This window comes from Apodemus sylvaticus, chromosome 23, assembly GCF_947179515.1.
Source record: "Apodemus sylvaticus chromosome 23, mApoSyl1.1, whole genome shotgun sequence".
NCBI classification, from domain to species: Eukaryota; Metazoa; Chordata; class Mammalia; order Rodentia; family Muridae; genus Apodemus; species Apodemus sylvaticus.
This window is the reverse complement of record NC_067494.1, coordinates 50072042-50089371: the sequence shown is the minus strand read 5'-3', so window position 1 is coordinate 50089371 and position 17330 is coordinate 50072042. Positions and strand designations below refer to the sequence as shown.

Here is a 17330-nt window from a genome sequence, read left to right as displayed (position 1 = left end):
ACTATTCTATATTTCCACTCATCTCCATAATAATAAATATTTTTCTCTGGAAGAGAAAACAAATGTAATTGTCCAGACTTGATGTTCCCTTCCATGGAGCTGCAATGCTAGCACAAGCCTGGGCCTTTTACCACCTCAGGACTTACTGACTGGTGTAATTGAAGCTCAGTTCCTTCTTTCTCCTAAATAATTCAGAGAGAGATCTTTTTATTTTAGTCTTATGACACTCATATCTCACCCAGATGTTCTATGTTCAAGAGGCTGCTCCAGACAGAAGAATGTAATATATCATTGCACAAATATTTCTCTCTCTGTAGATTCCCCTATCATCTCTAAATGTATCTACATATAATCTATACCCCATACTACCCACATGCATCAGGAATTCTCTACCATGTCTACGTCAGGCTCATCAAATGTAAAATGCCAAAACACATCCTAAAAATTTATGTTTATACCCATAGGTTTGTGCTGTTCTTGACTTTGGTCAAAGAAACCTCTTCTGCTGTGGGTTAATGCAAAGACTCATCACTGGTCAAGGCACTGAGTATAAATAGCTATAAATGCTTAGTTCTAAAGGGATCCCCTTTTTTAACCTCCCATTAGCCGAGGCTTAAGGAACTTCAGAGTTCCCAGCAAAGGTATGGGAAGAAAGCAAGACCTGAGAAATGGAAAGGAGATCGTCAGAGAGGACATGACATCAGCTCACAGCAGCTGTGGTCCCCTGTCTAAGACCTGCATGAACTCATGAACTCAAGCCAGACAAAATTCCAACATTCATGAGAGAGGAACCTCCAAGGACACAACCCTATCACAGGAGTTATTGGCAATTGAACACCACCGAGGGGTGGATAAGACACTCTGTTTTGGAGATTTAAATGATGGAAAATTACTTGTGCCTCAATGGGTAGTCACATACTAATGTGCGTATGGACAGAATTAAATATATCTGGGGGGCATTAACAACAAAACAAAATGTGGACATGAAGCTGGAAAAATAGGGGTGGGAATATAAGGGAAGTTGGAGGAAAGAAGTGATAAATTAATATGAGCAATACAGGTTGCAGGGATGTATGGAACACTGAAGGGATACAAGGGCACATGAAAGCAATGGAAGGATTTGGGGCATATGGTACTGGGATACCCTTGGATTGAAATTAGAAAACTATATATATCTGTGTGATCTGCTGTGTGAACCTCAACCAGCTGCTAACCCCAGAGCTCTGATCTTGTTTGTAAAATAAGAGCAATGTCTGAAATTATATGATTGAAATAAGGAATAAACATACATTTTAAACATGACTTAGGAACTTGCTAGGTATGTGCTCTCCTATCAAACTGCACCTCTAGTCCCCACTTTAGTTTAAATCATTAATGTTTACATTATAATGGCATCTCTGTGGTTTATATTTGAAACCAAACCTGAATTTTCATTAAAACTCTTGAAAAATATTCGGTAAAAAATATTTTTAAAGAAAGGAGCTCATTTGCTTATCATACTAAACTAAATCATACAATTTACTATCATAGATAATATAAGAACTATTTAGGCCCTGTTTCTAGTCTTAGTGAAATCATTGTCCTGTCTCTGGTTGTTTGAGTAGGTGTGGCCCCTATATATGCATGTGTTTGAACGCCTGGGCATAGGCAGTGGCACTATTTGGAGGTATGGCCTTGTTAGAGGAAGACTGTCACTGTGGAAGTTGGCTTTGAGGTCTCATACCTTCAAGTTAGGTCTGGAATGGCAGTCTCTTTCTGTTGCCTGCAGATTAAGATGTAGAACTCTTAACTTCTTCTCCAGTACCATGTCTGCCTTGGCTACTGCCCTGCACCTCATCATGGTGAAAATAAACTAAACCTCTGAAACTGTAAGCCAGCCACAATGAAATGTTTTCCTTTATAAGAGTTGCCATGGGAAATTTCCTAAACAGAACTCCAAGGAGTGACATGTACTAAGATCAAGAATTGATAAATGGGACCTCATGAAACTGGAAGGTTTCTATAAGGCAAAGGACATAGTCAACAAGACAAATTGACAACCTATACATTGGGAAAAAAATCTTCACTAACCCCACATCCGATAGAGGGCTAATATCCAAAACATATAAAGAACTCAAGAAACTAACCACCAAAATAAATAAATAAATAGATAAATAAATAAATAAATAAATAAATAAATAAATAAAGGTACACACTAAATGTTTTACACATTAAAACAGAGGAATCTCAACTGTCTGAGAACCACCTAAAGAAATGTTCAAAGTCCTTAGTCATCAAAGAAATGCAAATCAAACAGACCCTGAGATTCTACCTTACACCAATAAGAATGGCTAAGATCAAAACCTCAGGTGACAACACATGTTGGAGAGGATGTGGAAAAAGAGGAATACTCCTCCATTGCTGGTGGCATTGCAATCTGGTACAACCACTCTGGAAGTCAATCTGGAGGTTCCTCAGAAAATTGGAAATAGATCTATGTGAAGACCCAGCAATACCACTCATGGGAATATACCCAAAAGATGTCCTTCCATGTCACAGGGGCATGTTCATAGTGACCTAGTTTGTGATAGCCAGAAGCTGGAAACAACCCAGATGTCCCATGACAGAAGAATGGATACAGAAAATGTGGTTCATTTACACACTGGAATATTACTTAGCTATTAGGAAGAAGACATCCTGAGTTTTGCAGGCAAATGGATGGAACTAGAAAATATCATCCTGAGTGAAGTAACTCAGACCCAAAAGGACATGCAAGGTATGTACTAACTAATAAGTGGATATTACTCAAAAGTACAGAATACCGAAGATACAGTCCACAGAACTCAAAAAGGTCAATAAGCTGAAGGGTCCAAGGGAGGACACCTCAGTCCTACCTGGGAGAGAGAAGAAAGCAACCACAAGGGAAAAGGGAGGGACGGACCTGAGAGGGAAGGTGGACAGGGTACAGGGGGCTGGTGGGAGAGAGAGGGGAACACGATCTAGTATTAGATGGGGGAGGGAAAAGGACTGAAACCCTGAGGGCCAGCAAAAAATGGAAATAGGCAACCTTAAGAGGTAGGGAGTTAGGGGAACCCTCCAGAATGTACCAGAGACCTGGGAGGCGAGAGACTCTATATATGGTCCCTCCATAGATGAAATGCACTACAATGGAACTTAAAGAGCCCACCTCCTGCAGAAAGACAGGTATCAAGTGGGGGATGAGGTTGCCATCCACAATCAAAACTCTAATCCATAGTTGTTCCTGTCTGAAAGAACTGCAGGGATGGAGATGGAGAGGAGCCTTAGGAAAAGAAGGTCCAGTGACAGGCCCAAAGTGGGATCCAGCTCAAGGGGAGGCCCCAAGGCCTAACACTATTACTGAGGCTATGGAGTGCTCACGAAAAGGGGCCTATCATGGCTGCCCTCCGAAAGACCCAACAAGCAGCTGAGAGAGTCAGATGATACAGGGTATTTCCACCCAACCAGTGAACAGAAGTTGCTGCCCCTGTGGTTGAACTAGGGAAAAGCTGGAAGAAGCTGTGGAGGAGGGTGACCCTGTAGGAGGACCAGCAGTCTCAATTAACCTGGACCCCAGAGATCTCTCAGACACTGAACTATCAACCAAGCAGCATACACCAGCTGATATGAGGCCCCCAACACATATACGGCAGAGGACTGCCGATTTTGAGTTCAGTCAGAGAAGATGCACCTAACCCTCAAGAGATTGGAGGCCCCAGGGAGTTTAGAGATCAGGTGGGGTGGGCGGTTGTTGGTGGGGACATCCTCTTGGAGAGAGGGGGTAGGGAGGAAGTATGGAATGTGGAACAGTCAACAGTCGTAGGGTGGACTGGGAGGGGAATAAAATGTGGAGTGTAAAAATAATAAATAAATAAATAAAAGATTTTAAAAAAATTGAAACTTAAAAAAAAAATAAAGTTGCCCTGGTCATGGTGTCTCTTTGAAGCAATAAAAGCACTAAGACACTTTCAAAAACTAATATTTTTATCAAAGCTCAGAAATTTCAAGTTGTACATTTGTAAAATTCCAAACATCAAAATCATATATGCATGTACGTGCACATGCATAGGCACACATATGCTAACAGGACATGCAATTTGAGGGTTTGATGAATGATATCTCTTATGTATGCTCACATACATTAACTCTCAACATCTGCCTCTCTGGAATTTAGACACTGGAAGAATCGTTTGAGCTGATATTACACTTGGTGACCTTTAAGAGTTTTGTTGGGCAGTGAGAACAGTGAGTAATGGACCTGGGACAGCTAGGACCCACTAAGGATGCTCCAGGAAAGGCCCTATTGTACCGCCCGTATTAAATGAGACATTCCAACCCTAGAACACATGATTTCTCAATTCCTTGCCCTTTTCCTTCTCTGCCCCTGATGAAATTCTAACACTGCAGCCTAACTTAAATGAGAAACTCTATAAGCAAAGCTCTTAATTAACTCTTCTATTAGCAAGTAATTAATCTTACAAAATCATTGCTTTCATTATATTTTCATGCACATATATAATGTGCTTACATCACACAGTCTCTCCTGCATTAATCCCTAGGTTGTTTAAGTAGATTAAAATATCTCAGTTCTTGACTATGACCAAACAGTTGCTAATGTTCTGGTCTTTTCTCTACAAAAAATTCCGTAAAAAGGGAGTGCTTTACTTGTCTAGGGGAGTTGGTTGCATTGCCCCATGTGACACCAAAATAATTAAGTCGCAAATTGCTTTGTGAATAGCTCTGCCTGAAAAGCTGCCTCCCTCTGTCCGCCACTTTACTTTGGCGTTGACACAACCATGGTGGGTGGGATTGAGAACATCTGTCCCTGGGATTCCCAAGGAACAAAGTCATGAATCACTTCTCCCCCAGAAGATTTCAATTTTACTTGAGGTCTTAAAAGTCCCAGAAGATGTATTAAAGATTCACTTCCAGGATGTTTGCAGTAAACAATTAACGTCTCATGACCTAAGAGTGACAAGAATGGCCTTGTTACTTTAGGGAAACGGGACAATGGAGTCTCCTCTTACCCTTGTTCCCTCAGAACCCTCCTTACTGGAAAGCTCCAGAGACATCTGAGAGTCATAAAAGCTGTCTCTGGGTTGAGACTCTCGCTGAGTGGTCAAGTACTTCTCTAGCATGTGTGAGGTCCCAGGTTCAAGCCCTAGCACTAAAAGAAAAAAAAAAAAGTCTCCCATAAAACGAAAGGAAATGTTGCTGCCTGCCGTCCAATCTCTTCTTGTACTAGCTGGTTTTGTGTGTCAACTTGACACAGGCTGGAGTTATCACAGAGAAAGCAGCCTCCCTTGAGGAAGTGCCTCCATGAGACCCAGCTGTAAGGCATTTTCTCAATTAGTGATCAAGTGGAGGAGGGCCCTTGTGGGTGGTTCCACCTTTGGGCTGGTTGTCTTGGGTTCTATAAGAGAGCAGGCTGAGCAAGCCAGGGGAAGCAAGCCAGTAAGAAACATCCCTCCATGGCCTCTGCATCAGCTCCTGCTTCCTGCCCTGCTTGAGTTCCAGTCCTGACTTCCTTTGGTGATGAACAGCTGTGTGGAAGTGTCAGCTGAATAAACCCTTTCCTCCCCAACTTGCTTCTTGGTCATGATGTTTGTGCAGGAATAGAAACCCTAAGACACTCCTCTAAGTAAAATTACATGTGCTTCAAGAAAAGTTCAGTGTAAGAATTTGTGGCTCCTCCCGGCTTCTGAGAAAGTTAATATAATCCATGAAAACAAGAGCTGTAACCCAACTATGGGTTATGAATCTAAGAATTTCCTTTTTTTAAAGTCAGATGCAAATATCTTGTGTGAGATTATTTTCTTTGTACCGAGTTTCAAAAGTAAAATCAATTAAGGCAAGTTGCTTTGATTCTAAGGTGTTGAAGAGGTTAAAATGAAACAGGAACCTTTCCTTATTTTAATTCTGCGCCTTGGCACCAGAGAGACGGTTCGGTAGTTAACACTTACTGCTCTTGCAGAAGATTCAGGTTCAATTCCCAGCACCTACAGCTCATAATCATTCAAAACCAGTTCCATGGGATCCAATGTTCCCTTTTGTCCTCCGCTAACACCAGGCACACATGGGACACCCTGACATACAAAACATTCATACACATAAAATAAAAAGAAAATTGAAAAAAGTTAATGAAATTATGTCCTGGTCTCTGTTTTAGTTATAAACTGTAGGCAGTATCATTTATCCTATGAAACATCAAGCCCTTATCTAATGTGGACAGACAGCAAAATGAAAATAAAATAGATATAAAAGTCGCCCTTACTGTCGCTGTTTTTCGTATAGTAATCTTTTCTCTGGAAAACACTTTATTGTGAGCCTATTTCTACCACTTCATGCTTCCCAGTCCTTTGTGGGTAATTATAATCAGAAAAATTTTCATCAACTTATCTTTCATATTAACATTTTAGAATCAGAATCATCTCATATTGATAGATATAAAGTATTCCCAGTATCATCTGACTTGAGTTTCCTCATTTTAGTATCTTCCGATAATATACATCATACAGCATGATCAGTAATTAATACTGTGTAGCATGTTTGTGTGCATGTGTATGTTTGCATGTATGTGCAGATATGTGTTCGGATATATTTACATGTGGGCGAGTATTTATATGTTCTTGTATATGCATGTGTTTGTGTGCCTATAGAGGCCAAATAACAGATTCAAGTGTCATTCCGAAGGTCCATTCATCCACCTTTATATTGTTGTTGTTGTCATCATTGTCATTGGTGTTGTCGTCGCCGCCGCCATCATCATCATCATCATCATCATCATCATCATCATCATCACCACTGCATTTGCTCAGCTGAAGTGCAGTCTCAATGCTCACTGAGTAGACTAGAGTGGTTTTCCCCTCATGAGCCCTAGGGATCCACCTGTCTCCATCTGGCTAGCATCTGTATTAAAAGCTAACGCCATCACCGTTGACCTTTAGTACACAGTTTACAGGGTCAAACTCAAGTCCTGTGTTTGCAAGACAAGTACTTTACTGACTGAACTGTCACCCCAACTCAATGTCACTACCACTATTAATGTTGAATTCATTTCTTAAGTCTCATCTTCCTCTAGTCTGACAACTTGGGAGATTTTCTGCTTTTATTTTTTCTTTTTTACCTATTTTAATTAAAATAATATAATTATACAGTTTCCCTCCTTGCCTTTCCTCACTCCCAACCACTTTCCTGTCCTCTCCTTCCACCACCATCTCTATTCCCCTCCCTTACTCCTCAAATGTATGGTCTCTATCTGCACACACACATATGTGTGCATGTGAATACAGCCTACTAGTTGGTTGTTTTCAGTGCCCACTTGATAGTTCACAACCATTTATAACTGCAGTTCTAGGAGTTCTGACATCCTTACTGATCTTCATGGAAACCAAGCATAGACACATGTGCAAACACTCATATACATAAAATAGACAAATCAGCAGTATAAGTTTGCTAGTTAATTGAATAATTTTCAAGGAACACCTATAAAGCAAAGATATAAGATGAAACTATGGAGAGGACTTGGAAATTACTCCAGGTACACATCAAGAGCTGTCCTCCCCAATTTTCCACATTAATCTCATCATCTGTGGTTCTAAAAGGGTCAGTATCTGTGACTGGTTAATTATGACTTACTTGCCATAAATTCATGTCTTTGAAATTAAGGTCCCAGGTGAGGGTGCTGTTTTGGGAGGTTGTAGGACCTACAGGAGCTGAAGCTTTGGGGAGAAGGGAGTTGATGGGGATCTTGAGGTTTGACAAGTTAATTCCACCTCATTTGTTCTCTGTTCCATGACTGTACCTAAGTGTGAACAGCTCCTTCATAGCTCTGCCTTCATGGCCGCCCCCTCACCCCCGTTAGTGTACTCCTTGATACTATAAGACAAAACAATGCCTTTTCCCTTACATTGACTACTGTCAGTAGCAAGACAGTAAATAGATCAGAATCTTTACAGGTCTTTCAATAGGAAGAACCTGGAGGTGAAATGAAAACAGACAGGAGAACGAATGAACATGAAGCAAGTCAACTCAGCTTCCCAAACATCCCGATAGCCATGCCCCAAGCACATAATCTGTTTGCAGAAAAAAAAAGACATGTTTCATACCAAGTGGTAATCTGGGATTGATTTGTATTCACTGCTGCTGAGAAGTACAATTATGCCTTAGATTATGATTTCTCACAGTGAATTCTTTATCCTCCTGAGTTTCCCAGTCCCACTCAAGAATTTTACAAGTAGATGTAAGTATGTATGCATGCAGACATGATATAGACAAGACGCATACTTGTATATAAGTACATTGGGAGTACTGACTTATACTGTGCTTTATATACTTCCACTAGTGATATATGAGAGAGAATTCAACTTGTGACATACTCTTGCCATTGAATGAATCACAATGAATATGAAGCTATATGTAGTGGCTATTCCTGGTTGTCAACTTGACTATATCTGGAATGAACTACAATCCAGAATTGGAAGGCTCACCTATGATCCTAATCTGGAAGCTCAGAGACACAAATTTCTGACTTGGATCTTGGCCTGGAGATCTTGAAGCATAGTAGCTATGTATTCCAGAAGATTAAGACAAGGAGATCTATGAGTTCAAGGTCATCTGGGATTAAAGGCACAATGGCACACGCCTTTATTAGGGGCCACACCCTCTGCTGGAGACCTACATAAGGACGTTGGAAGAAGGAAGACTCACTCTCACTCTTCCTTGCCTGCTTGCCTCATAGGACTGAGCAACTGCTAGATCCTTGGACTTCCATCTACAGCTGCTGCTGACCATTGTTGGGGAGTTGAACTATAGACTGTAAGTCATCGACAAATTCTCTAGCTATATATAGAGACTACCCATACGTTCTGTGACTCTAGAGACCCCTGACTAATACACCAGATAATCATATTTCTGTATACTGTTTATATTTTGTCAGCTTGGCACAAGCCAGGGTCATCTGGAAAGGAGGACCTCAATTGAAAAACCACTCCTATAATACTGGCAAGTCTGTGGGAACATTTTGTTGATGGGGTGGAGCTCAGTCCACTGTGGATGATGCCACCTCTAAGCAGGAGAAGCTGGGCTGTACATAACAGAGTGAACCGAGCAACCAGAGAGAACTAGTATGTAAGTGCTCCTCTGTGGTCTCTGTTCTAGTTCTTGCCTCGAGTTCTTGCTCTGACTCCTCTTTATGATGGAATAGAAACTAGCAGCAAAAATAAACCCTTTCTTATTCAAGTTGCTGTTGCTCGTGGTATTTTATCACAGCAGTAGAAACTTGACTAAAATTTTCAGTATTTGTGAAGAGTGGAGAAGTTTAACATTTCCTTAAAACTGTGGCAATAGCAATCAAAAAATAACAAGGGTTTATCTGAAATTAACAGAGAACTGGCTGCAAATAAACATTTAAAAATGTATTGTTGAAAATGTCATCAACTTCAGTCATGCTATATATTACAGAATTATAGAAAGTTGCCTAAACTCTTTAAACTGTACTATTAAAAAATGGTGTGAAGTTTTGGAATGACAACCTGGGTTCCCAGCACCCACAAGGAGGCTAAGTGTTGATGCCCTCTTCTGGCCTCTGTTGGCACTGCAGGACAAATACCCATGCACATAAAAGTGAATAAAAATCATATTTGAAAGCCAGCATCAAACTAAATGGAGAGAAACGTGAAGCAAACCCTCTAAAATCAGGGACTAGACAAGGCTGCACCCTCTCTCCATATCTTTTCAATATTGTACTTGAGGTACTAACTAGGGCAATTAGACAACATAAGGAGGTCAAATGGATACAAATTGAAAAGGAAGAAGTCACTATTTGCAGATGACATGATAGTCTACCTAAGTGACCCAAAAAACTCCACTAGATAACTCCTACAGCTGATAAATAACTTCAGCAAAGTGACAGGTTATAAAATCAACTCAAGCAAATCAGTAGCCTTCCTATACTCAAAGGATAAGCAGGCTGAGAAAGAAATTAGGGAAATGACCCCCTTCACAATAGCCACAAACAATATAAAGTACCTTGGGGTGACTCTGACCAAACAAGTGAAAGATCGATACAACAAGAACTTCAAGTCTCTGAAGAAGGAAATAGAAGAAGACCTCAGAAAATGGAAAAATCTCCCATGCTCATGGATTGGCAGGATTAATATAGTTAAAATGGCCATTTTGCCAAAAGCAATATACAGATTCAACACAATACCCATCAAAATCCCAACTCAGTTCTTCATAGAGTTAGAAAGAGCAATTCTCAAATTCATCTGGAATAACAAAAAAAACCAGGATAGCTAAAACTATTCTCAACAACAAAAGAAATTCTGGGGGAATCAGTATCCCTGACCTCAAGCAATATTACCGAGCAATAGTGTTAAAAATTGCATGGTATTGGTACAGTGACAGGCAGGTGGATCAATGGAACAGGATTGAAGATTCAGAAATGAACCCACACACCTATGGCCACTTGATCCTCGACAAAGGGGCTGAAAACATCCAATGGAAAAAAGATAGCCTTTTCAACAAATGGTGCTGATTCAACTGGAGGTCAGCATGCAGAAGAATGTGAATTGATCCACCCTCATCTCCTTGTACTAAACTCAACTCCAAATGGATCAAGGACCTCCACATAAAGCCATACACTCTGAGGCTAATAGAAAAGAAACTGGGGAAGACCCTTGAGGACATGGGCACAGGGGGAAAGTTCCTGAACAGAACACCAATAGCTTATGCTCTAAGATCAAGAATTGACAAATGGAACCTCATAAAATTACAAAGTTTCTGTAAGGCAAAGGACACCATCAAAAGGACAAATCAGCACCAACAAATTGGGAAAAGGTCTTCACCAACCCTACATCCTACAGAGGGTTAATATCCAATATATACAAAGAACTCAAGAAGTTAGATACCAGAAAACCAAATAACCCTATTAAAAAAGGGATACAGAGCTAAACAAAGAATTTTAACCCAAAGAACTTCAGATGGCTGAGAAGCATCTTAAAAAATGCTCAACATCATTAGTCATTAGGGAAATGCAAATCAAAACAACCCTGAGATTTCACCTTACACCAGTCATAATGGCTAAGATTAAAAACTCAGGAGACAGCAGGTGCTGGCAAGAATGTGGAGAAAGAGGAACACTCCTCCACTGCTGGTGGGGTTGTAAATTGGTACAACCACTCTGGAAATCAGTCTGGCAGTTTCTCAGAAAACTGGTCACATCACTTCCGCAGGATCCTGCTATACCACTCCTGGGCATATACCCAGAGGATTCCCCAGCATGTAATAAGGATACGTGCTCCACTATGTTCATAGCAGCCCTGTTTATAATTGCTAGAAGCTGGAAAGAACCCAGGTATTCCTCAACGGAGGAATGGATTTAAAAAAAAATGTGGTATATATACACAATGGAGTACTATTCAGCCATTAGAAACAATGAATTCATGAAATTCTTAGACAAATGGATGGAGCTGGAGAACATCATACTAAGTGAGGTAACCCAGTCTCAAAAGGTCAATCATGGTATGCACTCACTAATAAGTGGATATTAGCCTAGAAAATTGGAATAACCAAAACATAATCCGCACATCAAATGATGTCCAAGAAGAATGGAGGAGTGGCCCCTGGTTCTGGAAAGACTCAGTGTAGCAGTATAAGACAAAACCAGAACAGGGAAGTAGGAAGGGGTGAATGTGGGAACAGGGGGTGGGAAGAGGGCTTATGGGACTTTTGGGAAGTGGGAAGCCAGAAAAGGGGAAATCATTTGAAATGTAAATAAAAATATATCTAATAAAAAAAAAGAAAAAGAAAAAAGAAAACTGAGTTCCCTCTTTCCTTCCTTCACAGCAAACTGACTACCAGAAGTTCATCATATCTATTTTCAAGATCCATGTCAGAGAGATCTTTGACTCCTGTGGGAATCCCACTGTTGAGGTGGAGAAGAACACCGCAAAAGGTCTCTTCTGAGCTGCGGTGCCCTAGCGGTGTGTCCACTGGCATCTGTGAGGCCCTAGAACTCTGAGACAATAGGACCCGCTTCGTGGGGAAGGGTGTCCCACAGGCTCAATAACGCTATTGTTCCTACTCTGATTAGCGAGAAAGTGAATGTGGAGCAAGAGAAGATTGACCAGTTGACGATCGAGATGGACAGCACCGAGAATAAATCTAAATCTGGTGCAAATGCCATCCTGGGAGTGTCCCTGGCTGTCTGCAAAGCTGGTGCTATGGAAAACAGTGTGCCCATTTACCATCACATAGCTGACTTGGGCGACAATCCTGAAGTCATCCTGCCAGTCCCGGCTTTCAATGTGATCAATGGCGGTTCTCATGTTGGCAACAAGCTGGCAATGGAAGAGTTCATGATCCTGCCTGTGGGGGCATCCAGGTTTTGGGAAACCATATGCGTTGGAGCAGAGGTTTACCACAACCTAAAGAACTCCAAGAAGTATGGGAAAGACGCCAACGATGTGGGTAATGAGGGCAGATTCGCACCTAACATCCTGGAGAACAAAGAAGCACAACTGTGATTGTGAAGGCCTGCTATACTGGCTAGGTTGTCATTGGCATGGATGTGGTGGCTGCCTCTGAGTTCTACAAGTCTTGCAAGTATGACCTGGACTTTAAGTCTCCAGATGACCCCAGCAGGTACGTTACACCTGACCAACTGGCCAATCTGTGCAAGTCCTTCAGGACTACCCAGTGGTGTGCATTTAAGACCCTTTGATCAGGACAACTGGGATGCTTGGCAGAAGTTCACAGCTAGTGCAGGCATCTAGGTGGTGGGCTATGACATCACAGTGACCAGCCATAAGTGGATTGCCAAGTCTACAAGAGAGAAGTCCTGCAACTGTCTCCTGCTCAAAGTGAACCAGATTGGCTCTGTGACAGAATCTCTGAAGACATGTAAGCTGGCCCAGTCCGATGGCTGGGGTATCATGGTGTCCCACTGATATGGTGAGACTGAGGATAATTTCATTGCCAACCTGGTGGTGGGGCACTGCACTGGACAGATCACAACTGGTGCCCCTTGCCAATCTGAGCGTTTGGCCAAGTCCAATCAGATCTTAAGAATCAAGGAAGAGCTGGGCAGCAAAGCCAAGTTTGCGGGCAGGTCCTTCAGAAAGCCCCTGAAAGGCCAAGTAAAGTATGGACTGGAGATCCCTGGAACCCCAGCTGCTGAGATCCTCTCTGTCCCTGATGTCATCCAGGCGGCTCAAGGACAGCCCTGTGCTTGTCCCCTCCCATGTCACTGCTTCCTTAGATGTCCACACCTGACCACCAGGAACCCTGCTGGAGACCCAACCTGAATCATTGTTTCTGTCACTGACCTCCCAGCGGGTGTGTCTGGAGCCCTGGGAACTCCAGTGTGATCTCTAGGGTGCCATCAAGACTCCCCCAGTGGTTTCCATGAAAAAATAGCCACAGAAGCAAAAAAAACAAACAAACAAGCAAACAAACAAACAAACAAATGAAACCTGATTCCCTTGCTTCCGGATCATAAAAATAAGTCTAAGAGTATAGCATAAAGGAAGAATGCTTTTAACATTTGAACAACATTAGTGAGTTAATTAAGTCTATTTTGAACTTTCTTGTTTACGAAGACTAGTCTTTTCAAACAGGGTACTCAGAAACAAAACAAGCACAACTGCAGTAAAAGTGGGGACAAGACAGTCCCAGAACTGCCTTCCAAACCCACAACCCTAGGATAAGTAACTGCTGAGAACAGAAAGAAAGAAGTGGGGAGGAAAAGACAGGTAATACATTAATTAATTAATGTATGGTAATGTATGTAATGTATAATTACATTCCCTACCCCTTCAGTAAATCACCCTGTCAACTGATGTATTTCAACTCCATAGACTGTAGGGGGTTTTGTTGTTTTTGTTTGTTTTATAAACAATGATCCTATCAACAACTATCCTTATTATGAAACCCTCCATGGACTAAGAATTTGAAACAATCAGTATTTGATGGGAAACTCTAAAAGGCAGAGAAAACACTGTGATCTGTACTACTTAGGATAAAAAGTCTTTGCAGGAAGATGATTAGAATCCTAAAAGTATAGAGATGATGCTAGTACTTGCGAGACTGGGGGATTATTAAGTTTAGATGAGCATTTAATTTTTAAACTTCTGTTCATCTATTCCTTGAGAATTGTATACATGTACACAAAATATTTTGTATAACCACCCTCCTCCAGTTTCTCCCAGGTACTCAGTCATGTCCCCAACCCAGCTTCATATCCACTATCTTCTAAATCTGTGAGCCACTGAGTCCGATTAGAGCTGCCCATTAATACGTATCTATGAACATGAGTGGAGGGCCATTCACTAGGCCATTAGCAACCAATGGTGCAAAGCAACCCTTCACATTTCTGAAGAAAACCGAGTCTCCCTCTATAGCAGACATCAACTGTCACCAGTTCAAGCCTAGAGTCCTAACAACCCTCTTCTCATCCATGACAGAATGTTAACTGGCTTCATCTTGTGTAGGAATCCGGAAGGTAGTCAGAACTGCTGTGGATTCATGAGAGCAACACCCTGTTATTTCAAGTAATCTTTGGCTCTCACAATCTCTTTGCCCTGTATGTTCTATACACTGTTCCCTGGCCCCTAAGGAGGATGCATTATGAGATACAGGGGTCCCATTTGGGGATGAGCACTCTATGGACACTTATCTACACTCTGACTAGAGTCTCTGTGTTAGTTGCCATTTATTAGAATTATAAGCTTCTCTTATGAGAGATAAGAGTTGTGCTGATGTCTGGGCAAAAGGATACATATTCAGATGACAGTTTAGTGCTACCAATCTGGATGTATTTCACCAACACAATGTCGAAATCAAAGTTCAAACACACCCTGCATGTAAGAGTCATATCAATCAAATGCATATATAGAAGACACACTTGTAGACTTGATCCTTTTGAACTTTATTCAGAGATTTGACCATGAGCCAATGTCTTCCTAGTATAGCAGGGTTTTGTTTTCCAAATAATTCTAGTGATTTAAAATGTATTAGTGTATCTATAGCACTGCATATGAACAAATTCATATCATTCAGTGGTAGACAACTTGAGAGGCCTTGGGTTTAATGCCTAGAACTAAACTATAAAAGTAATGAAAAATAAACCAAATGCTACTATCCTCAACTGTGGCTGCAGCACTTGCTGTTGGTCCTTCCATTTCTAGAATTTCTAAATCTTCTAGAGCTGCCATGATATGACATCCTTTCCAAACTTTATCTTACAGTCAGTGGACAACTGTGACATCAGAAGTGCTTTTGCTATTGGAAAAAATAAAAACATTAATTTTAACACAGAATAATGGATATTGACTTGTGGAACTTTGCATGGTCTTCCCCAAACTAGCTATCTGACTCTAAGCTAGTCATGCAGCCTGAATAAGAGTGTTTCACTGTCAAGATTATGAGAGTTGAATTGAATGACTGAGGTCTCTTTGGCTATAGCATTCCAAGATTCTAATATTTTATCCCACCAAGTTAAAGAGAGGAAGTAAACAATACCTTCTATAAGTGTTGTTTGCTAACGTAATAATTGTAAGACACGTTAATCTAATTTGGATCCTAAATTCATAAAACTGATCTGATCCTGTATTCCTGCTTCTTTAAAATCCCAGTTGCAACATAATCCAAAGAATTTCCTTTGCTCAGCAACTCAGGATACAGATTGAGCCTTTTCATCAAGACTTTAAATCTCTGCTAGTGTTGGTTACCAGTGTTAATCACCTTAGCTGCGTAAGTAGCTAAAGCAAGGAAATCTCAAGCTCAGTGCAAGCTATATACTGTGACTGTCTCAAAACACAACAGAAGACAGCCCCACCTGTTCTGACAACCCTACCTAGAGACATTTTCTTTTTCCTTTCGTGTTTCTGATGATCAGTTTGAAACTTGGGAGTTCTAATTTTCTAGGATATGAGTTTCTCAAAGATGACCCTGATTTGCATTAAAATTCAATAAAAAGAGCTTACTCCTCTTGAGATAAAAGTGTGGGATGCTCCATAGCCAAAAAAAGGAGCATCTGCAAATAACATTAGACTCTATTTGACATTCTTAAATGATACAGTTCCTATGTTGATGTCTGAAGAATAGAGAGGACATAATAGTTATCATTTCTATTGATGTATTAAACACCATGTCCAAAAACAACTCAATGAGGACTTTATTTTTGGTTTATGGTTCCATAGGGTTAGAGTCCATCAAGGTGAGGAGCACGTGGCATGGTGGCCACACCGGGAAAGGGAGATCTCACAGCCTCAAATGTAAACATGGAGTGGAGAGAGCGAACTGAAGTGAGGGCGAATCTATGAACTCTAAGAGGTTGAATCTATGAAGAATGTCCTTAGTGGCTTTCTTTTTTTTTTTTTTATTTTTTTTATTCGATATAATTTATTTACATTTCAAATGATTTCCCCTTTTCTAGCCCCCCCACTCCCCGAAAGTCCCGTAAGCCCCCTTCTCTTCCCCTGTCCTCCCTCCCACCCCTTCCCAGTTCCCCGTTCTGGTTTTGCCGAATACTGTTTCACTGAGTCTTTCCAGAACCAGGGACCGCTCCTCCTTTCTTCTTGTATCTCATTTGATGTGTGGATTATGTTTTGGGTATTCCAGTTTTCTAGGTTAATAACCACTTATTAGTGAGTGCATACCATGATTCACCTTTTGAGTCTGGGTTACCTCACTTAGTATGATGTTCTCTAGCTCCATCCATTTGCCTAAGAATTTCATGAATTCGTTGTTTCTAATGGCTGAATAGTACTCCATTGTGTAGATATACCACATTTTTTGCATCCACTCTTCTGTTGAGGGATACCTGGGTTCTTTCCAGCATCTGGCAATTATAAATAGGGCTGCTATGAACATAGTAGAGCATGTATCCTTATTACATGGTGGGGAATCCTCTGGGTATATGCCCAGGAGTGGTATAGCAGGATCTTCTGGAAGTGAGGTGCCCAGTTTTCGGAGGAACCCCCAGACTGATTTCCAGAGTGGTTGTACCAATTTGCAGCCCCACCAGCAGTGGAGGAGTGTTCCTCTTTCTCCACACCCTCTCCAACATCTGCTGTCTCCTGAATTTTTAATCTTAGCCATTCTGACTGGTGTAAGATGAAATCTTAGTGTTGTTTTGATTTGCATTTCCCTAATGACTAATGAAGTTGAGCATTTTTTAAGATGCTTCTCCGCCATCCGAAGTTCTTCAGGTGAGAATTCTTTGTTTAACTCTGTACCCCATTTTTTAATAGGGTTGTTTGGTTTTCTGGAGTCTAACTTCTTGAGTTCTTTATATATATTGGATATTAGCCCTCTATCTGATGTAGGAT

The 17330-nt window shown here is 41.0% G+C and overlaps 1 pseudogene; it reads left to right on the top strand.

The window, feature by feature from the left end:
• Window positions 1-13304, top strand: part of LOC127673754 (alpha-enolase-like) — a 25647-nt pseudogene extending 12343 nt beyond the window's left edge.
• Window positions 13305-17330: the final 4026 nt, after the last annotated feature.